We start from the raw sequence: 11,813 nt of genomic DNA, 5'->3' as shown, positions 1-11,813 counted from the left end.
GGAGAGGGGGATGCTGAGCGACCCACGGGATTTCCCCTCCCCTCCCTACTTCCTCCTTCATGTGCTGGGTCGCGGACCTAGGGAGGCTTTCCCTAGAGATGGCGGACTTTAAGTGGCCGATCATCCCTGCCACCACCCCACCTCCCTCTGGTTTTACAGAGAAGAAACCTGAAGCCGAGACGGGACTTTTGACATAAGTCCCTTCACCGCCTCCATGCTGCCTACCAAAAAAAAGAGCTTTTAGTTTTCCAGAATATTTCATCAGTAACATTCCATTTGGCCCTCACAACACTCAGTGTGGTAGGAGGGACGGTTACTATTTATATTTTACAGGTGAAAACCAAGAGCCTCCAAAGAGGCTTGTCCAAGGGGCAGAATGGAGACTTAGAAGGTGGTGCAAAGATCCTTTTCCCTGGAGTCCTCCCCACTGACAGACCTCTTAACGCCTTTTTTTTTTTTTTTTTTTTTAATTCTGGGCAATCTGGGGGAGAGAAGAGGCCCAGGCTCAAAGGCCTGGAGTTCGTGGGAGGAAATGTTCCCCCAAGACTTCCTGTTGAAGATCTGCCTCTGCTTTGCTGCAGAGCCTGCCTGCTGTGGTCAGAGCCTTGCAGATGCCACGGTGGCTGGGGGGAGGGTGCAGCACGGACAGGGAGCGGAAACCAGTGAGCTGGCACCAAAACTACAGGACTCCTTCAAGGGGTCTCAGTTCTGACTCATTTGCAGGATAGATAGGCCGTTGTCTGCGGCGAACCCACTGTTTTTGTTTTTTGTTTTTTGTTTTTGCGGTACGCGGGCCTCTCACCGCTGCGGCCTCTCCCGTTGCGGAGCACAAGCTCCAGACGCGCAGGCCCAGCAGCCATGGCCCACGGGCCCAGCCGCTCCGCGGCATGTGGGATCCTCCCGGACCGGGGCACGAACCCGTGTCCCCTGCATTGGCAGGTGGACTCCCAACCACTGCGCCGCCAGGGAAGCCCTCACTGTCTGTTTTTTGAGTCCCACTCCTAGAAGGAGAGTTTGCCTCATGTAGGAGTCTGGTATGGAGATGTGGGAGCTCCATAAAGGCACTTAGGAAAAGAATAAAGTCCTAATTAGAGAGGAGACAGGAATGGCTCAGCCATGATCTAATTCCATCTATCTTTCTTGAAGGGGCAGCCAGAGCCCCTGACGTGCTTGGTCACATGACCTTGGGCAGTCATAACTTAAGCCACCGTTTTTTTTTTTAATTTATTTATTTTTCATTTTTGGCTGCATTGGGTCTTCCTTACTGCACATGGGCTTTTTCTGGTTGCGGCGAGTGGGGGCTAATCTTCGTTGTGGTGTGTGGGCTTCTCATTGCTGTGGCTTCTCTTGTTACGGAGCACGGGGCTCTAGGCACACGGGCTTCAGTAGTTGCGGCACGCAGGCTCTAGAGCACAGGTTCAGTAGTTGTGGTGCACGGGCTTAGTTGCTCCACAGCACGTGGGAACTTCCCGGACCAGGGATCGAACCCATGTCCCCTGCAGTGGCAGGCAGATTCCCAACCACTGAGCCACCAGGGAAGCCCCACAACCCCTTTTAAGAAGATAGCTTTAGATCCCTTTTAGGATGAGGAAGCTGACTACCTTAGGTAACTTGCTTAGGTCACATAGCTAAGAAGTGGTAGACCAGGATTCAAACCCAGGCCTATCTCATTCTAAAACCAATGTTCTTCGTACTCCTTGGCCATGCAGTATTTGTTTTCTTTTTAAAATTTTATTGCAGTACAGTTGATTTACAATGTTGTTTTAGTTTCAGATGTACAGCAAAGTGGTTCAGTTATACACATACATATATCCATTCTCTTTCAGATTCTTTTCCCATATAGGTAATTACAGAATACTGAGTAGAGTTCCATGTGCTATACAGTAGGTCTTTGTTGGTTATCTATTTTATATATGTAATATATATGTATAATCCCAAGCTCCTAATTTATCCCTCCCCTCCCCGACATTTCCCCTTTGGTAACCATCATGCACTATTGTTTTTTCACCAGGGAAATTAGGTGTTCCTTGACAATCTTGTATCCCCAACATTGGTCTGAGTACCTGAGACCAAAGGATGGTCTGGAGGTAGTGACTGCTTCTTTTTTCTTTTTTTTTAAATATTTATTTATTTGGCTGTGCCGGGTCTTAGTTGCGGCATGTAGGATCTTCGTTTTGGCATGTGGAATTTTTGTTGTTGTTGTTGTGGCATGCAGGATCTTTAGTTGCGGTATACGGGATCTTTCAGTTGCAGCATGCGGATGTAGTTCCCTGAGCAGGGATCGAACCCGGGCCCCCTGAATTGGGAGCACGGAGTCTTAACCACTGGACCACCAGGGAAGTTCCTTTGTGCGTGCTTCTTAGTACCAATAAAATTTTGGTCCGCACGATCTTTGCTCTTCTCTCAGTTTCCCCAGACTGAACAGGAGTTACTTTTTCTTTCTGCAAGTTTGTGTGTGCCCTGCCCTCTAGTGGTTTTAACTTGCAATGCAGCAATGACCTTGAGTGTAACTAACCTTATCTCTTACAGTTCTTTCCATCCCTTAAACAGGGATGTCCTTGCAATACTGGGCACTGGTGCCCTAAGATTTCTGGGGTACTGACACCTTCCCCAGTCTGAGCCCTAAAACCATGGTTTTTCAAACTTTATTATGTACTTCTGATTGAGACGCTGGAATCTGATTTTTTTTGGGGGGTGGAATCTGAATTTTTAACAAGCACTAGATAATTCTGATGCAGGCAATCTGCAGTCCACATCTTGAGATCTAATGTTCTGTAACAGCTCTATTCCCAAGTGCTCCCTGAATCCCAACCCAAGCACACTTGGGCTTTAGGGAATGTGGTACCAAATTAGTCACTCTCCTTCACCAAACTCGGTATTGAGTTTCTGGGAAGTCATGGCTTGGAGGGTCAGGGAGGGAAGCTGCAGCAGCCCCAGCAGTCAGCCCATGCTGAGCGAGGTTAGCTCTTGCTGATCTGGCAAGGAGAAAAGTGAAGGAAGGTAGTGTTTAGTGCACCAACTGTGGGCCAGGTACTGTGCTAGGTGTTTTCAAACATATTCCTTTCTAAAACCCTACAATAAGCCATGAGTTTATTATTCATTCAATTTTGTAGATGAGGAAATTGAGGCTCAGAGATGTTAAGTATCTTCATCAAGCTCGCAGCTGGTAAGAGTTGGAATTTGAATCCAAGTTTGTCTAACTCAGTGGTTCTCAATTGGGGGCGATTTGGGCCCCCAGGGGCCATTTGGTCATGTCTGGTGACCATTTCGATTGTCGTGGGGGGGTGCTAAAGGCATCTAGTGGCCCAGGGCTACCGCTAAACAAGCTACTATGTACAGGACAGCCGCCACAAGAAATTAGCCAGCGCAAAATGTCAATAGTGCTGTGATTGAGAAACCCTGGACTCAAAGCCTGTGCTTTTGCCCTATAGGGTGGGAGGGTGGGGACATGGAAAGTTAGAAAATGGGAAAGGGCCTACCCCAAGGGCCTTGGGTGAGAAGGAAATGGGACTTTTATGCTAAGGATAATGGAGAATGGGGGCAGCTGGTGAGATTTCTCTTTCTTCCAAGCTTGGCCAAGACCCTGCTCAGTTTCTCCCAACCTTGCCAAGTCAGTCCTGGGACTTCACACTAAGCTTGTCCTGGAGTGACCCCGACTCCCAGCTCAGGGCTGGGGCAAAATATTTACCTGAGTCTTCTGGCACAGGACTTCCCAGCCAAAGCCCCTGGTTCCTGGGGCCCTTGTGCTCCACCTGTAGCTCCTGGGAGGCCCCACATTAACACCTTTGCAGTGGGGGGTGAAAGTGTAAAACATGGAGCCGTGGAGGGCCAGGAGGTGTCTATGAACAGTTAGAAGTGGAGTAATGGGCAAAGCCAGGAGGATTCCCTTAGCAGGGCCCTCTCTCTTGAGCAGGAAGTAGGGAGCAGCTGGCCTGGGGAGCAGGGTTCTGACCCGGAGGAGGCTTGTTTCCACAGCCATTCCTCTTCTCTAGGTTTGGTCCTCAGCTTCACTGGACCTTCCCCAGTACCCATTCCTAGAGCACCCACACAGCCAGGCAGCCACCATTCTGGGCCTCCCCAGTACTGGCCTCCCAACTAGACCAGGGTAGGGCGGGTCTGAGCAGACAGTGCCGACAGGAAATACCTCTCGTTCCAGGCTCAGAGCCTCTGAAGAACTAACCAGCAGATTGGGGGAGGGAGAGGGGGGAGAGAAGGGGGAGGGAGGAGAAGGGGGGCAGGGGAGGGAGACAGTCTTGGAGTGAGAGGGGAGAGGAAAGAACACTCAAACAGGTCCCCCATATTTGGGGTTTCATCTCCTTCCTTCCCTCACCACCCATGGGGGGGTGGGGATAAAGGGATAAAGGGATAAAGGAGGGCAGAACTGGAGGAGGATGTGGTAACAGCTGATTCGTCCCCTGAGGTCACACTTCCCAACAATCAGCTGTTACTGGGGTGGAAGGCAGGAAGTTTCCTTAAAGGCACAACGTTCTGAACACAGGTTCGGCATTCTGGAGCTCCTAGGAGCCATAGCAATCACTTGGTGGAGCCCCTCTTTAAAACGGAAGCAACTAGCTCACACTCCAGGCTGTTATCTTCACCCCGCCAATTGGGAGCTTATGGAAAAGTCATGGATCCCTCTCCACACGTTCCTCTTTGGTGGTGGTGGAGAGATGCGAGTGATTGAGGTGGGGTGGGTCTCAGGCTTGCCCCTTTAACTAAGCGGTTCGACAGCTTTTGCCAAGTCATTGGGTTCCTTTCCATTTTTTGTGTTTTTTTCCCCCCTTTGGCCCATCCTCCCGCCCCTCTGTGCTCTGATTGGCCTCTGGGGAAGGAGCAGCCTCCTCATTGGTCTCCACCTTTGAAATCTTTTCCCTAAGTAGGCCTGAGACGGTGAAAAGCTTCTGGGGGGCGGGACAGAATGGGGGTATTGGGCAGAGGACGGGGTTGCTAGCCAGTTGCACTTTGGCCCGGCCCGGCCCGGGCCCTAGTTGCTGACCACAAGTCTTCCTTCTACCCTCAGGTGAAGACTCTGCTATAAATCTTTCGTTAGGAAGCTGCTGCTTTGAGAGGCTTTGTCTCTCTGTGACTGGGGCGAGACATCTTCTAGCAGAAGTCTCCTCTGATTAGGAAGGCTCCAGGAGAGGTGGAGTAGATCTCTCCATTGAAAGCTGGGGCCAGCCGAGGTGGGCAGTCCTCCGTCCCCCAAAAGCCCCCAGGAGTCCTCATTCCAAAGGAAGAGTCTGGCTGCCCTGGGGGCTGATTTCCACCTTCAGTTCTCCTCACTCCTGCTGCCTCTCCTCCTCCACCTTTCCTGAGAGATCTATCGCCTCCTGCAAGAGTTCAGTGAATCCGTTTGGGGGCTGTCTAAAAGAACCACTCACGGCTCCAAAAAGGAGGGGCTGTAGCCCTTTAAGGACCTCGCCGGGATGGATTCAGAGATGAGTTTAAAAATGCCAACTCACAGAGCGCGCTGGATTCTGGGAACGAGGTGTCAGACCGAGAACTACACTGACCAGTATGCACTGCAAACACACACGCCTTTACTTCCTTCTGCTTTTTAGGACTCGGGTTTGACGTAGCGCCCCTCTAAGCATGTTAGCCTAGGCGGAGGGCTGAGCCACACCTTTTCACCTATTGGCCAGCTCGCAACTTGGTGGGCGTGGCCTAGCGCTACTCCACTAGGCAAAGGGGTGGCTTCCTTGCCAGTCAGAGCTAAGACGGTCGGGGAGGCGGGACCAGAGCTAAGCGCTGGCGCCCTCGAGTGGGTGTGGTCACGCTGCCCAGCAGTGGGCGGTGATTGGCCCTGGGCGGTGCAATCGCAGCTTGTGCGTCACGACGCCGCCAGCTGATCGCAGACTGTAGCCGGTGTGTGCTGGGCGCTGGGAAGAGACAGCGCCGCCGGCCGTGGGGATCGGACGCACTGATTTGCTCCCCTACCCTCAGCACCCCCCCACCCAGCACCAGGTGGGTGTGAGATGGGGTCCCGGCCGCACAGGAGGGAACCATGCTAACGGGGTAATGGGGGAAAGTAGGGTCCTGACGGCCACACCCTGCCCTTCCGGGGGAGGGGAGAGGGGGCGGCGGAGGCTCGGGCGCTCCGGGGGAGAGGGGCCTGGACTGGCTGGAGTAGTGTGTCAGGAGGTTTAAAGAAGGAGTCCGGGACAGTAGGCGTGCGGAGGGTTTTGCTGAGTAGCTGGGAGAAAGACGAGGGGCCGGAGGGCTGGGGGCGGCTAACCTCGGCGCCCTCTGGTCGAGGATACGGGAGCCGGCCTCCCAGCTTGGGGAGGATTTGGACTGGGCGGGTAGCGGGGAGGTGCTTTGCCTCTACCGGCACTCATTGGGTCAGGGCCAGTTGAGCGCCCTGGCAGGGAAGGGGTCTCTGGGCGGGCCGGCCCCTCCTCTCGTTCCCTCCAGGGGATGTTATGTAAGGGGGGAGGGGAGAGGAGTAGGGGGCGGCGGTGCGGGGGGGGGCCTTATGCAACCCAAAGGTTAGAGTTTCACCGCGGGTTGGTGGGGGGAGAAGGCAGGAGGAGAGCCTGGAAACTCTAACCCCCCCCCCTCCCCAGCCTAACTGGCCGTCTTGGGCCGAGAGAAGGTCACCTCTGCACCTCCCCCCAGCCTGTCCGGTTGTGGGGCCCCTAGCCCAGGCCTGGCCCTGACCGCCTGGGAAGCCGGCTGGCTGGGTGGGGCGCCTGGGTTAGTCATCACTGGGCTCCCTCTCTCCCCACCTCTCGGCCAACTCTTGGCCCCTCCCCGTGGCCTCTGGCTAGGCTATTGCCCCCACCTCCCTTCGGCTGTAGTTCCAGCCTCCAACTCATTTGGCCTGTCATCCTGGCTGTCAGACTGGGCTAGGAGCTGTCAGGGTGCCAAAGGGCTGATGGAGCAGCTGGTCAGAGGGTCAGTGCCCTGGGCCCACCCCGCCCTGCAGCCAAGGGCACCTGCTTGGCACAGACTCTCAGCAGCAGCTGAGTCCTATGGGCTGAACAGAGCCTGCTCAGACAGAGAGGAGTGGGAAGGAGTTGGACTGGTCACCTGGGAGAAGGAAGATACTACAAAGTTCATGCCTCCCAAGAGGGTTTTGTAATTTGAAAACCTCCCACCCTAATCTTTCTTACCCTCGGAGTATAGAAATCTCAAGGCAGGACCGCCTTGGCTCCTTAAACTGGCATGGGCCATGCCCTCGGACTAAGTGTCAGCACAGACCCACCCTCCCGAGCTCACCGCCCTCAAGCCTGCCACACCCCCAGCCCCCTCCCTGGGCCATGCTGCAGGGCCCGGCTTTTCCTGCTGATTCATGCGTTGGAACTGTGGGGGCGGGGCTTGGAACTTGGAACAAAGTTCAGACATGGAGGGGACGGCAGACAGCCTGGAATTCATACCAGATGTACCCGGAATGTGCAAGCGGAATGCCTGGCATTTAAGAGTCCTGGGGAAGCTGCCCAACCACCCTGCCCTACCTCCCTCCCCTCCAGCCTCTGGTCCCCTGTCCTCTCCTCACAGTCCCAGGAGCCTCTGCTGACCTTCTTCCAAACTCTAGACCTCCTCCCTTCCTCACTCTTCCCCAGATGTAAGCCCCCCAAAACTCTTCTTCCAGCTGAACTCCCTGGGACCAAGTCAGTTGGGCTGATCCCTGAACTCGCATTTCTGGATCTGAGGTACAGCTTCTCACCTAATACCTGGGTGACTGGTGAGGTGTGTCCAGGCTCCCAAGTCCTGCCCTCTCAGTGCTGAGGAGTCTGGGGGCCCCTGTGGGTAGCTGGGGCAAGAGGGGGTGGTGGTGAGAGCAGATATGGGTTTCTACAGCCTTCAGTTCTGGAAAGAGGAGCAAGGAAATAGGTTTAGAGCTGCCTCTTGTCTCTCACTGAGGAGCTCAGGTCAGAGCCAAGAACCCTTCATTAGAAGGTTGACCATCTTCTGGGGCTGCACTTTGATGGCCAGGGCAACAGTGTCCCTGTGACATGGCCCTGCTCAGATCTTCCCCATTTTTCCTTCCTTTCCCTTTAGGCACCTGTACCTCCCACATCCTCACCTGGCTGAGCCGCAGTAGTTCTTCAGTGGCAAGCTTTATGTCCTGACCCAGCTAAAGCTGCCAGTTGAAGAACTGTTGCCCTCTGCCCCTGGCTTCGAGGAGGAGGAGGAAGAAGAGAAGGAGCTGCCTTCCCCTCATCTGGAAGGTGACAGAACTGGGTCTGGGAAGGTCTGAACAGCGAGCGTGATGATACCTTTGGGAAAGGGAACCCTATTCAGCTGGAGAACCTTCACCCAGATTGAGCCAGCAGGAGAGAAAATTTCAGATTAGAGACCTTGGCTGAATTGGGGAATAGATGGCTCTGACTACACCCAAGGTTAGTTGGTCTCTGTGTGACAATGGGAAGAAGTGGAGCAAAGAAAACCCTGCCTACCCCTTTACCTAGATGTCTTTCCTGACCCTCCTTCCTTCCTCGTCCCCCCTTCTTTCCTACTGGCCTTTCCAAGTTCAAAAGTAAGTTTCCTCTTCAGGGAAAAGGTCATACTGAGACTCCCATCTGAGTAGTCATCCCCCTGCTCTTAATTTTTCCCCGTATTTCCTTAGTCTGGCCCAGACTCTAGATTCAGGGATACTTACCTCTATGTGAGACGCTTAGACCTCCTGTCTCATCTTCTCCACCTGTGAGGTGGGGCAATCACACAGTTGAGCATGCGTGAGGGAATCAGAAGCCCACTTGTGTGGACTCAGAGCCTGGGCTCTCCACAGTGGGTGGGAACAAAACAGCTTTTCACATAAGCTGTTGCCCTTCCCCCATCCCTGACCAGAACCCCAGGAGCTGGGGGTGGAGGTTGGAGGGAGGGACTAGGGTTAGACCAATGCAAGGGGCTGCTGGGAAATCAGTCTCTGCATTGACTTCCCACCAATCAAAGGTGTCCCAGGCTTCCCCTGCCTCCCAAAGCAGGGCTGCAGCCCCTGATGGGTTCCAGCTGCCACTGCTCTCTTCCCGCACTCACTTTTCCAGGATAGTGTGTGAGATTTAGCTCAGGCCTGTGCACGCTGGAAATTCTCCCCTCCAGCAACCAGAAGAGGTAGGTTATGGGATGTAATCCCTTTAGGGGCATCAGGCAGAGTAAACTTGCCACCCCCAGCTCCTGATCTAATGTCACTCTAAGGCTCAGGCTCTGGTGTGGTTCAGCCTTGGCCCAGTCTCCCTGTCTGAAGGTGACCAAGTTCAGGGGTTACAGGAAGCTGTTTGTTCCGTTTGGGGGCAGAAGTTGTGCAGGGAGCTGGGTCCTATTCTCCATTTATGAGAAACAGATTTAGGACAGAGTAGATCACCGAACCTACCCTTCTGCAGCCTAAGCTGGATGTGTATGGGACTGTGGTAGAGGGGGGTGGGTAGACTGAGTCCACTCATAGGCTGCCACAAGGGTCGCTCTGTCCCTAGACATTGCTTCCATCCTTTCTTCCCCTCCTCGCTTCACTGGCCACAGTGTCTTCCTCCAGCCTTGGGTATGTGGCTCTGCCATCCTCACCCATCATGGAGCAGAAATGAGGAAGAGCAGCCTGGGAACACAGAGGCAGGCAGAAGACTAGTGAAGGACCAGGCCTGGAGAGCACAGGGCCCTGTCTGGACATCTGCTGAGGGGGGCCCATAGAGGCCAGGAGAGCCCCAGGAGGAGGGAGAACGGCCAGCCTCCATCGAGGACAAGCTTCCAGCCATCTACTTCATTCTCCGTTGCTCTCCAGTCGTTCTGCCTCCCTCAGAGATGTGGGACCATGTTAAAGCGTCCTTGGCTTCATCCTGCTGCTTCCACCTCTCCCCACCATGTAATTTAGCTGTGAAAGGACATATGCAGAAAATTCTTAAAAGAAATTCAAATGGATTTGAATGTGTGGGAAAAAATGTGTGCTTCATTAGTAATTAAAGAGAGGCAAATATAGCTGAAAGCATTTTTCCCGTAGCAAACTATAACAGAAAAAAAATAAGACCCAGTTATTGGCAAAGGAGTACTAAAATAACACTCTCTGCATTGCATATGGGCGTACAAATTGGTACAGCCTTACTGATGTCAGTTTGGTAATATGTATCAAACATCCTAAAAGTTTCCATGGCCTTTGACCTAGTCGTTCTACATTTGGGAATTTATCCTAAGGAAATAATTAAAGATTAGTTTAAACGATGTTCATCCCAGCACTGCAGTAGAGAAAAATGAGAAGCAACTATCTGGTTGGGAATTGATTTCTTTTCTGCTATAATTGAAATTTGCAAGAGGGGGTTGCTTAAGTAAATTATTGTATATCCATCTGGATGGTGGGGTGGAGTGCTGCGCAGTCATTAAAAGTCACATAGAAGAACATTTGACTGGAAAGAAAAATGCTCCTTGAACATTCAAAAGGTTATAAAAATGGTGTATATTATGTGATCTCAATTTTGTTTTTATACATAAAACAGTCTGAAAAAGACTGACGACATACTCCAAATTGTTAATAATAGTAGTTACCTTTGAATGATGGAATAAAATAGTTGTAATTTTTCTGTTTGGTTTTCTGTAGTTGCCAAATTTTCTACATGAATTGTGCATGACTTCCATATAATAAAATTTAAAAGAATCAGTGTAGGGCTTCCCTGGTGGCGCAGTGGTTGAGAGTCCGCCTGCCGATGCGGGGGACATGGGTTTGTGCCCCGGTCCGGGAAGATCCCACATGCCACGGAGCGGCTGGGCCCGTGAGCCATGGCCGCTGAGCCTGCGCGTCCGGAGCCTGTGCTCCGCAATGGGAGAGACCACAACAGTGAGAGGCCCGCGTACCGCAAAAATAAATAAATAAATAAAAAAGAATCAGTGTAATTTTTAAAACTTTTGGAGAGGTGGGTGTGGAAGAAATGAAGGGATGCCCCCAGCCCCATTCGTTTAATGGGGTTTTGGTGGAGGAGGAGGGTTGTGAGAACGTTTGGGGGAGCTATTCGTTTATGAATTTTATTCTTTGGGAGTGGCTGGAATCCACCCTCTCCTGCACAGGGAGCAGCTCTCTGAATTGGTGACAGCCATCTAAAGAGGTGTGGAGTGGAGTAAGACAGAAGGAAAACAAGTAAAAACCTGTCAGTCTTCGGGAGAGGGAAATCTCCCCGGCCCCAAGGCCGAAAGGTTCTAGAATCCTAACAGTCCTGTCTCTAAAAGCAAGATGGGTCTTTGTTTTTCTCTTTGATTCTGCCCCAATCTTGAGGTGACCCTGTGTGACCTCTCCTTGCCTCCTCAGATTGGAAGAGATACTCACTTGCCCCCTAACAGGTACCAAGCCCTGGGGGAGGGGTGCTTTTCAAGGCTATAGGGCTGAGTGTTTCCTTTTTGCCTCCCCTTCCTAATAATAAGGCTCCTCTGGAGGGCCCCCGGAAGAGCTTAGGGGAGGAGCCCCGGTGGGTCGCTTCTGCAAAATGGGAGCTGTTGTTCCCTATGAGAGGTACTATGTAAGGGCGCAGGACACCTGGAGTTACGGGGTTGCTGGGATGTGTTAAAGGTCTGGAAACCTCGTAAGTGGTGGCTCTAAGGAAGTGAGCTGCCCCCTTCCCCACAACCGAGACCGGGGTGGGGCGCGGGGCAGACTGGTGGCGAGGCGTAAGCACGTGGGAGTGGGTTTGCTCTGGCCTCTAACTTCAGGGCTGCGTGGGTGGGGTGGGTCGGAAGAGCAGCAGGTGAAAGGTTAGAGAGGGGAAAGGAGGGGAAAGTTAATGGGGCTGGGCCTCTGGGAGTGTCAGGTGAGATTAGTCACCCATTTCTGGATTTGCGAGGACTTCGGGACACATGGGGCTTGGGAAGACCCCTATCGACATCCCGGAAAGCCTCCC

The 11,813-nt window shown here is 52.8% G+C and overlaps 1 long non-coding RNA gene across 1 annotated transcript; it reads left to right on the top strand.

Moving 5' to 3' along the window:
• The first annotated feature begins 5,762 nt into the window (after nucleotides 1–5,762).
• LOC132415394 (uncharacterized) lies at nucleotides 5,763–10,776 on the top strand. Its single transcript, XR_009517134.1, has 3 exons — nucleotides 5,763–5,964; nucleotides 7,595–7,655; nucleotides 8,005–10,776. It is a non-coding gene; the product is annotated as an uncharacterized lncRNA (long non-coding RNA).
• The last annotated feature ends 1,037 nt before the right edge of the window (nucleotides 10,777–11,813 follow it).

Source organism: Delphinus delphis, chromosome 19 (genome assembly GCF_949987515.2).
Source record: "Delphinus delphis chromosome 19, mDelDel1.2, whole genome shotgun sequence".
Taxonomy (NCBI): Eukaryota; Metazoa; Chordata; class Mammalia; order Artiodactyla; family Delphinidae; genus Delphinus; species Delphinus delphis.
Note: the sequence above shows the minus strand (reverse complement) of the source record. Positions and strands in the feature narration are given on the sequence as shown.